General features: G+C 37.2%; 1 pseudogene; it reads right to left on the bottom strand.

The window, feature by feature from the left end:
• Window positions 1-9472: 9472 nt before the first annotated feature.
• Window positions 9473-10374, bottom strand: LOC143661455 (uncharacterized; annotated as a pseudogene).
• Between the last annotated feature and the right edge of the window lie 253 nt (window positions 10375-10627).

Genomic DNA, 10627 nt, shown 5'->3' with positions numbered 1-10627 from the left:
GATAAGTTAAATGTAATCTCACTTTGAAGGGACATTTAATTTTTCTAACCCAGTGATTCCATACTCCTAGAACTCTGCTTTCAGTCCTTGACGTGATTGTCTGGGAAGAGGATGGTCTTGCTTTGAAGGCTGAGATGGAGCCTGAAGGTGCCAGCAACTGGAGGCCACCAGCTATCCACTCTCTGTACCTGAATAGCAGGTTTTTTCATGATGGAAAATCGGAGCCACTTCTGTGGCTAACTTGTACCTCAGCCATGCTATTGATTTTTAAAAACATTTTAGTATTCAAGAATTCAAATAAGTGAGGTTCCTCTCAACATCCTTTTCTTAGGAGGCTATATTCCTCTTTAACTATTGCTTCTATTTCCTAAATAATTTGTGTCTGTACTTTTAGATGCTAATTGATGCACCCCAGTGATAGTGTGATTTGGGGGAACAATCATAAGTTCTTGTGGCCAAACTGGCTAATAAATTGAGTGATCTGGGTAAAGGATTACTGTTAAAAAATGAAAGGGGATTCTAAAAAATGGGGTTCATTTTTTTGCATGTGCTATATAAACTTAGTGTTCTTACCCACTTAAGATAATCACTTAAAAGGAAAGGATGCTTGAACATAACTGCTGGGATGATTTTTAAAAAACAAAGGAAAACAATGCATGACCCATTTGTTACTTTAGTGTCACAACTTATAGCCTTTAATTTTTTTTACATGTCTATGCTCTGTGTAAAAGTGCTAAAAGCATCATCATACAATGAAATCAAGGAGTGAAGGCCTTGCAAACGGTGAAAATCAGCGAGTCAGGAACTTAAGAGAACCTGTCCTCCTTTACAAATGGGAGCACAGAAGCTATCTGTTTAGGATCACACCTTTAGTAAGGAACAGCTGTTGCTAACACTACACAGTCCTCTAACTTCTAGCTCAGAGTTCTTTTCCTCCAGTCTCGTAGAGATGGGCCACCAGGAAGAGTTGTGGGTTCTTCTTTCTGAATATCCATAGAAGTGTACTAACTTCCTTTCTGCAGGAGAAATGTAACCTCACTGTGAAGGAATATTTATTTTTTCTGACTCAGTGATTAAATATTCTGCCAAGCATGTTTTTATGCATTTAGCATGTCTAAGACATAGGAAGTGGATTTTCACACACATTCAGAGGTGTTTCCTTGAATGAAATATTTTCCAAAGTTATCATATTCTGGTATAGTCACCAAGTGACTTTCAGGAGAAGAGAGAAGAGGAATGATTGTGATTATTTTCGTTCAACTGGTAGAATTTCATTGATAATGGAAATATCAGAAAACTCGTGTGTGTGTGTGTGAAATAGAAGGGAGAGAAAGACAGGTGAATGTTCCATGAGGCTCAGAATGCGTCTCCAGAATGGAGGAGACCTATGTGCTTAGATCTGTGACAGACTAATGAGCTCTGTGACCTGGAAACATGCATCACCTCCTTGGATTCTTTAGTTTCACAGGGAGTGCTTGGGGCAAGGTGGTTTTTGAGATTCCTTTGAGTTGAAAAATTCCTTAAGTCCAAGAGAAAATGCTGGATTTTAAATTGTGGGCTAGAATATGGCAATTTGACAGCAAAAGGCTGGCTTTTTGGCTTAGTATGTATTATGGGTTGAATTCTGTCCCCCCAATTGCCATGTTTAAGTTCCAACTCCTGGTTCCCTAAATGTGACCTTATTGGGAAATAGGGTCTTTGACGTTGTGATTAGTTTAGAGGAGGCCACACTGAATTAGGGTGCGCCCTAATCCTTTGTGACTGGAGTCCTTGTAAAAAGAGGAAATTCGGATAAGGCACAGACAGCGAGAAGATGGAGGTATCTCCATGCCGAGGAATGCCAAGGATCTCCTGCAGGCACCTGGAGTGAGGAGAGGCAAGTAAGGATTCTCTTCCAGAGGTTTCAGAGGGACAGTGGCCCTGCTGACACCGTGATTTCACACTTCCGGTCTCCAGAACTATGAGACAATACATTTCTGCTGTTTTAAGCCATCCGGTTTGGGGTGCTTTGTTATGGCAGACCTAGGAAACTAAGACAGTGTGAGACGATGTCGGAAGTAGCATTTTGTGAGTCAGAATTCCAATTATGGTTTGGAAACTGAGAAAGTTAAGTCGATGGGGCATCCACTTTATGTTCATTACCTTATTAAGGGTGGTATCAATGAAATCCTTGCCTTTAAGAATACATTCCAACGTGGAGCAGACTCTGAATATTATAAATAATCATGTGTTGAGAGAGAGAGAGAGGAACAGATTGGGGGTTGAAGGTTTAAATTTCTTAATATCACTTGGAGCTAGAAGAGGTTGGGTTTTTGTTACAAATTCAGGCTTTTCAAATGTGCCACCTGGAACATTTCCGTCAATTTTTTCTTTGTTCCCCATCAGACAAAAGGAACCCAACTGTTCACAGTATAGTGAGTTTTCAGGAAGATTATTCATTTATACCAGGGAAAGATGAAAAATGAAAACCAGGGTTTCTCAGTAGTCTGGGAAATATAATTTCATTGTCCTGAAAATTTTCAAAAGCCCCCAAATTTGGCCCAGTAAGTTGTTCACCTCAGTCACCTGTGGGACCGTTCATGCCTCAGATGGAGAAAAAGAAAACCCAAACAACCCCACAATCTGTGCACAGGGTTTGCAGGCTGCTGGTCAAAGGCACAGATTAGTTCTATTGTCTAGGACGATGCTCTCCTCACTTCTTTTCAGTGAAAACGAATTGCTGTCTTTAAATGACTCTTCTTTCCTGTCTTTTGTGGTGTGGTTTTATTTTAACCTAAACTTTAGCTCAAAATTCAGTGACAGATAGGGTGTGAAATGGACCCCGGCACACTGTGCAAAATGTACAAGCTGAATGGTGCCAGGGACTCAGGGGGACAGGTTGGCACCTCCATTAGCCTGGAATCTTCAGCCACAATGAACTGGAAATTACTGACGGTTCAGACACAATAGCTGAGCCGTCATGAGCAATTAAGGAGCAGTGGTGTAATTGACCTGATTTGAGGATGCAGGGCAGCTGAGTACTTCTCCCTGGGGCCGGCTCTCCCACGTGAGCAGAGCAGATGGCCGTCCAAGGGATTACAATAATAAGGGCAGCTGAATAGTCAAGTGACCAGTCAGGGTAACCGAGGGGACAGGGCAGGCAGATCTCTTCTGGATGGATGGGCAGCCTGTGCCTAAATGGGCTGCACCATATGTCCCTGTCTGTGGCACCCTCTGCCCCTTCGCCTGCAGTGTGTCTTCTAATGCAAAATGCCAGGGTGAGGGATGTGTCACTTCAAGAAATTCTCATTTGTGGGTACTGTGCCAAGCACTGGAAACCCAGAGCTGATAAGGTACTCAAGGAACGTATGATCTAAAGGGGCAGAGCAGACATTCGTAGAGGGGATGGTGATACATGTCCTGCTCTAAGTGCTGTCACACCACACACCACATAATGAATGCAAATGAAAGGAGAGATGATTTCTTACTAGAAAACCCAGAAGAGGTGATTTTTGTTTTTTTTACTGTATCTTCACTAAAAAATGGCTCTGTGCTTAGCATGTTTCAAAAACACCACAGAAAGATTTAGAATACACATTGGCATATGTATTTAAAATTTTATTTTATGAATAGGAAATGCATAAATTTGATTCAGAATTCAGAAGGTGTGTCGTCTTGCACTCATCTCCCCCAGGTACTTGGTTTCCTCAAGGGAGGGAGCTATTCTTACGAGATCTAGTGGGTCCTTCCTGGTATATTCCATGCGCATGCAATGTATAAATATATGTATCTATTCCTTTTTCTTCCCTTTCACAGTCCTTGACTTTTTTCCCACTGACACTATATCCTGAAAATCTCTCCTTCTCAGTCAATATTGAGGTTACTAATTTTTAAAAATGACTACGTGCCATTCCATTGTATGGGAATATTTTTCTATACTTTAGTTTCCTCTCAGTGAAACTTCTTTTACAAACAATAATCCAATGAGTATTCTGTAAATGATTAATGCCAAATATGCACAAGTACATTTACAGGAATAATTTCTAGAAGCAGAATTGCTGGATGTTTGGGTGCATTCATTTTTAATTCTGAGAGAGATGGCCGAATTGTTTCCACTGAAGTTGTTCTGCCCATCATCAGTAAATGGGCCTACCTGCTTTCTTGCTTTTCCACTAATTTAGGGTATTACCAAAGGTTTTTATTTTGGTCAGTGACATGTAAGAATGAAATCTTAAAATTTTAATTTTTGATTCCCTTATTGAGTGGGGCTGAGAATCTTGTCACCTATTAAAGAGTTATTTTCATCCTGTCTGTTCAAATTCTTTGTGTATTTCCTATTGTATTATTCATTATTTTCTTATGGAATCTTTTTTTTTTAGGCTGTAAGGTGGGGTCACATTTCATTCTTTTCCCATGTGGGTATCCCGTTACTGCAGCACCATTTGTTGAAAGTTATTTTTTGTTGTTGTTGCGTGGGCAGGCAATGGAAATCAAACCCGAGTCTCCGGCATGGCAGGAGAGAACTCTGCTTGCTGAGCCACTGTGGCCCTCCCTGTTTGTTTGTTTTGGGGGGGAGTGCATGGGCTGGGAATGGAACCCTGGGTCTCCAGCATGGCAGGTGAGAATTCTACCGCTGAACTACCATTGCACTCCCTCTTTTGGAATCTTAAATGCTCTAAGTATATTAAGGAAATGAAGGATCAGGACTTTGTGACATCACTATCAATTTTTTTCTTAATTTTAGCTCCTTTTGATTTAGTTCTTCATGTTTTTTTTTCCAGGTAGACAATTTTAAAAAAGACTTTTGACTAGTCAAATTTGTAAATCTCTATATCTAGAGCTTCTGAATTTTGTGTATTACCTAGAAGACCTAACTCCAAACTTATAAGAAAAAATTGCTCCCATAATTTCCTGTATTACTTATGTACAAAACTGATATTTGTATCTTCGATCTATCTTAAATTTATTTTTATGTAAGCATGAGATAGGAATTCAAGTAGGAAACCCAAGTATCTCAAAACAATTGATAGAATAATCTTTATTCCCATTGAAATACAATATCCTGTGTATTGTATCCTTGGTATATTTAGGTCCAGTCTTGGACTTTTAATTATACTCCAATGGTTAGTCTATCTACTCATGTATGAATATCACTAAGCATTATAATTTTACAATGTTTAAATATATGGTAGTGTAAATTCTCCTTCAGTACTCTTAGATTTTTCCTGGAGCTTCTAACTTACTCATGTTTCCTTATGGACACCATAATCAGCTTGTCTGGATTATCTTGTTGGTATTTATTTTGAGGTGGAATGTTCCATTAAATATAGGTCAAATAAGGAGAACTGACATTTTTTATGATGTCTAGTATACTTTAGCAAGAACATGGTTCTATATATTTGTCTTTAAAGGCCCTTGGTACCATTTTAAAGATTTCTTCTTATAGATCTTGTGCATTTCTTGTTATATTCATTTCCTATTTTACCTTTTGAGGAGCTATTGATTTTTCTTCCATTATGTCTGTTAACTGGTTGTTGTTTTTTCTATATAAAAGATTTTGAATTCTGTATAGTATTTTTTTAACCCAGTCAATTTATGAAATTAACTTAGTATTTGAAACAGCTTTTCACTTGATTCCTTTGTGAATTCCAGTCAATAACATCTTCAAATTATAATATTACCTTTGTTTTTCCTGTTTTTATACCTTTTCTTTCTTTCTTTCTTTGTTTTTTTTTGGTGGTGGGGGGGTTGGATGTATTTCTTCCAGAACAATAGTAAATAATAATGGGAAAAAAGACATCAGTGCCTTCTCTGGGACTTTATTGAGGAAACTTCTAGTTTGTTTTCCTATCATATGTATACATACACCCTGACACCCAAATGCAGAAATATCCATATGTTCACATTTTGAAAAAAAATAATTCTCAAGAATAGTTAAATTATGTAATATCTGTTTAGCAACTATGTAGGTTTTTGCATGATTTTTCTATTTGCAAACTAATGTGATGAATTATATTAATAGCTTTCCTAATACTGAATTTTTCTTGCTTTCTTTGAATAAACCACACATTTTCATGGTGTATTATTTTTAAAAAATCTGCTATATTTTGATGGTAATATTTTTATGATATTTGCATCTATATTTGTAAATGAGGTTGATTTGTAGTTTTTTTTGTTGGGGGTGCTATCTGTGTACCACTGTTACACTTCACAAAAAATGACTCGGATGCTTTCCTTTGTAAAATCCATTCCCTAGAATAGATAGCACTGGAGCTATGAATCTCTTGATGAAAACATCTGGGCCAGTTAGTTGTTTGTCATATTTATTCAATATCTCAGCTTCCTCATTGATCCTCTGTCAAGATGTTCTATGTATTGATGACAGCAGTGTATTGAAGTCTCCAGTTATTATCATAGAGGTGTCTACTTCTTCCCTCAGTGTTGTCAGTGTGTGCCTCTTGTATATTGGGGCATTGTGATCACTGTATAAATATTTATGATTGTTATATCTTCTTGATGAATTGTTCCTTTTACTAACACATAGTATCCTTCTTTGTCTCTTTTAATTGCTTTGCATTTAAAATCTAATTTTTTGGATATTAGTATAGCTGCCCCCACTCTTTTGTGGTTGTTGTTTGTGTGAGATATCTTTTTTAACCTTTTACTTTCAATCTATTTTTGTCTTTGGGTCTAAAGTGAGTCTCTTGTAGACAGCATATAGATGGGTCCTGTTTTTTTAATCCATTCTGCCAGTATGTCTTTTGATTGGGAAGTTTAGTCCATTAATGTTTAATGTTTTTACTGTAAAGACAGTACTTTCTTCTACCATTTAGTCTTTTGGATTTTATATGTCATATATTATTTTTTTCTCTTTGTACCCTTACTGATAGTCTTCATTTCTACACTCTTCTCCACATCTCTCTCTCCTATCTTTTCCTATCTGTCTGTAGTGCTCCCTTTAGTATTCCATGTAGAGCTGATCTCTTATTCATAAACTCTCTCAGTGACTGTCTGAAAATATTTAAAACTCTCCCTCATTAAAAAAATTTTTTTTTATTGTGTAGTGTAACATGTATACAAAACAAAGAAAGGAGAAAGCAATAGTTTTCAAAGCACTCTTCAACAAGCAGTAGTTAAAGGACAGGTCCAAGAGTGTGTCATAGGCTAACATACCACCATCTCAGATATTTTTCTTCTAGCTTCTCCAGAGCATTATCTCCCTCATTTTTGGAGGACAGTTTTTCCAAATATAGGATTATTGGTTGGCAGTTTTTCTCTTTCAGTATTTTAAATATATCATACCACTACCTTCTTACCTTCATGGTTTCTGCTGAAAAATCCACACATAGACTTATTGAGCTTCCTTTGTATGTGATGGATTGCTTTTCTTTTGCTGCTTTCAGAATTCTCTCTTTGTCCTTGACTTTTGACAATCTGATTAGTAAGTGTCATTCTGTTTGGGATTTGTTATGCTTCTTGATCTGTAATTTTGTGACTTTCATAAGAGATGGGAAATTTTCAGTGATTATTTCCCCTATTATTCTTTGTGTCCCTTCTCCCTTCTCTTCTCCTTCTGGGACACCCATAACATGTATGTTTATGCACTTCATGCTGTCATTTAATTTCCTGAAATCTACTCATATTGTTTCATTCTTTTCCTTATCTGTTCTTTTATGTGTAAGATTTCAAATATCCTGTTCTCTAGTTCACTAATCCTTTCTTCTGCCTCTTCAAATATTCTGCTATAAGTCTCCATTGTGTTTTACATGTCTTCTACTGTGTCTTTCATTCTCCTAAGTTTTGCCATTTGTTTTTTCAAGCATTCAAGTTTTACTTTATGGTTATCCAATGTCTTCATTGTATCCATCATTTCTTTGGCCATATCTTCCCTCAACTCATTGATTTGATTTTTGACTTGACTTAACATGTTTGTTTGGACATTAATTAGTTGTTTCAACTCCTAAATCACATTTGAAGTGTTAGTTTGTTCATATCGTCATTACTCCTAGTATGACTTGTGATTTTTTGTTGGTATATTGGCATCTAATTTCCTTGATTAGTTTATTCAGGAGGTCTTTTTCACTCTTTTACCTAGGGTTTTCTTGTTGGTCGGCTTTGTTCTCTATCTGGGGTTTTTTGTTTATTTGTTTGTTTGTTTGTTTGTTTTTGATGTTCAGTTCAACTTATTCTAGACTTCTAGCATAACTTCTGTTTAACTATTCAGAAAATTTCAGCTCTTGCTTTTCTGGCTCTTACCATGCCTATATGGGGTTTCCCCAGATAAAATAGACCCCAATCAGATTTTCCCAAACAAGGCAGGCTGAGGTCTCAGTAGGAGGGTGTAATCAGTATGAAGCTTCCCTGAGGATGAGACCCAGCAGGTTGTCTGCCTTTCCTGTGGGGCCTCTAGATGCTGTACTTCCTGTCCTGCCCAGCAAGTATGACTGTCAGTCAGCAGCTCCCCACTGGTGCAAAGTGGTGCGGAGCCTTTAATTCTCAGCCTCATACAAAACATTTTCTCAGATCATAAGGGAATGAAGTTGGAAACAATAATAGGCAAAGCGCCAGAAAATTCACAAATATGTGGAGGCTCAACAACACACTCTTAAACAACCAGTGGGTCAAGGAAGAAATTACAAGAGAAATCAGTAAATATCTCGAGGTAAATGAAAATGAAAACACAACATATCAAAACTTATGGGATGCAGCAAAGGCAGTGCTAAGAGGGAAATTTATTGCCCTAAATGCCTATATCAAAAAAGAAGAAAGGGCAAAAATCCAGGAATTAACTGTCCACTTGGAAGAATTGGAGAAAGAACAGCAAACTAACCCCAAAGCAAGCAAAAGGAAAGAAATAACAAAGATTAGAGCAGAAATAAATGAAATTGAGAACATGAAAACAATTGAGAAAATAAAAAATATAGCTTTTCATATTATTGTTTTACACCCTTTGCATTTCATTTTGTATATGGTTTATCCCCTCCTTGCACAACAAATACCTCCAAATTATTTTTTATATAGTCCCATTATTTCATCACTTCTTGATGCCACTTCTATCATATTCCAAATTCTAATAATTGTATGAGTCTGTTTCTGGGCTCACTTCTGCTGCATCAATATCACAGGAGTTTTATAGTGTTTGTATATGATATCTAGTATTGTCTGTTGCTTTCCAACACCTACAACTTGATTAGGATCTCCAGATCTACGATAGCAATGGTGACAGCAGGCATCTCTTTCTTCTCCCCAATTTTAGTGGGAATGCTTCTAAAGTTTTAGCATTATCTTTGTGGTAGGTTTTTTTGTTGGCCACAGGCTTTATATCACATGAATGTTTTGTCTTGTCAATATTTAATTTCTGGTGTCCCATAAGTTTTTAGTTTTTGTTTCCCTCATCCATGGTGCTGCTTTAGAACATTTATTTCTGATGTGCTATGAAATGTAAATTCCTGATTAAAAAAAACTTCACATCTTCAAGGTATTCTTATGGTTTTTAATGAGTATGCATTTTCTGGTGTCTAATGTGGTATGACTTCTGGCTGAAAGCTTTCCCACATTTGCTGCATTGATATGGCTTCTTACCTGTGTGTATCCTCAAATGTAGAGCAAGAGTTGAAAACTGAGAGAAGGCTCTCCCACATTCATTACAACCATAGGGTTTCTCACCTGTATGGCTTCTCACATGCACAGTAAGAGATGAGCTTTGAGAGAAGGCTTTTCCACATACATTGCATTCATAAAGTTTATTACCTGAATGAATTCTCACATGTACAATAAGCGATGTTCATTGAGAGAGGGCTTTTCCACATTCATTACATTCACAGGGTTTCTCTCCAGCGTGGATGTTTTGATGTTTTATGAGGTACTTCTTCTGGCCAAAAGCTGTGCCACATTCACTACATTTAAAGGGTTTCTCTCCAATATGAATTTTCTCATGTTCAGTAAGGTTTGATTTGCCACTGAAGGTTTTCCCACACTGCTTACATGCAAAGGGCTTCTCTCCCATGTGACTTCTCTGGTGTCTAATGAGGTTTGATTTCTGTATGAAAGCTTTTCCACAGTCCACACTCAAATGGTTTCTCACCAGTGTGAATCTTCGGATGGGTAAGGAGTTTTCCCTTCTGGCTGAAGGATTTTCCACATTCATTGCATTCAGAAAGCTTCTCTCCAGTATGAGTGTTTTGATGTTTAATAACATACTGCTTTTGGCTGAAGGCTTTCAACATTGATTACATTCAAAAGGTTTCTCTCTAGTATGAAAATGTTCATGCTCAGTGAGGTTTGATTTGTGACTGAAGACTTTCCCACATACCTTACAGGCAAAGGGGTTTTCCCCACTATAAATTCCCTGCTGACTGAGGTTTGACATCTGAATGGAAGCTTACCCACATTCACAAGGTTTCTCTCCAATATGATTTTTTTGATGAATGAGGATTTACTTTTGGCTTAAGATTTTCCCACATTTCTTATGTTTATATGGCTTTCCCCCGTGCTGCCTTTCCAATGTAGAGTAAGAAATGAGATTCCAGAGAAAACTTTATCATATTCAGTATATTCAAAGGTTTCTTTCTTGTATAAATTTTCTAGTGTTCAGTGAAGTTTTGTTACATTCATGGATTTCTCTCCAGTATGAATTTTCTTCTGCTCA

The sequence above is a fragment of the Tamandua tetradactyla genome, chromosome 2 (genome assembly GCF_023851605.1).
Source record: "Tamandua tetradactyla isolate mTamTet1 chromosome 2, mTamTet1.pri, whole genome shotgun sequence".
NCBI classification, from domain to species: Eukaryota; Metazoa; Chordata; class Mammalia; order Pilosa; family Myrmecophagidae; genus Tamandua; species Tamandua tetradactyla.
The sequence above is the reverse complement of the archived record's forward strand: the minus strand, read 5'-3'. Positions and strand labels throughout refer to the sequence as shown.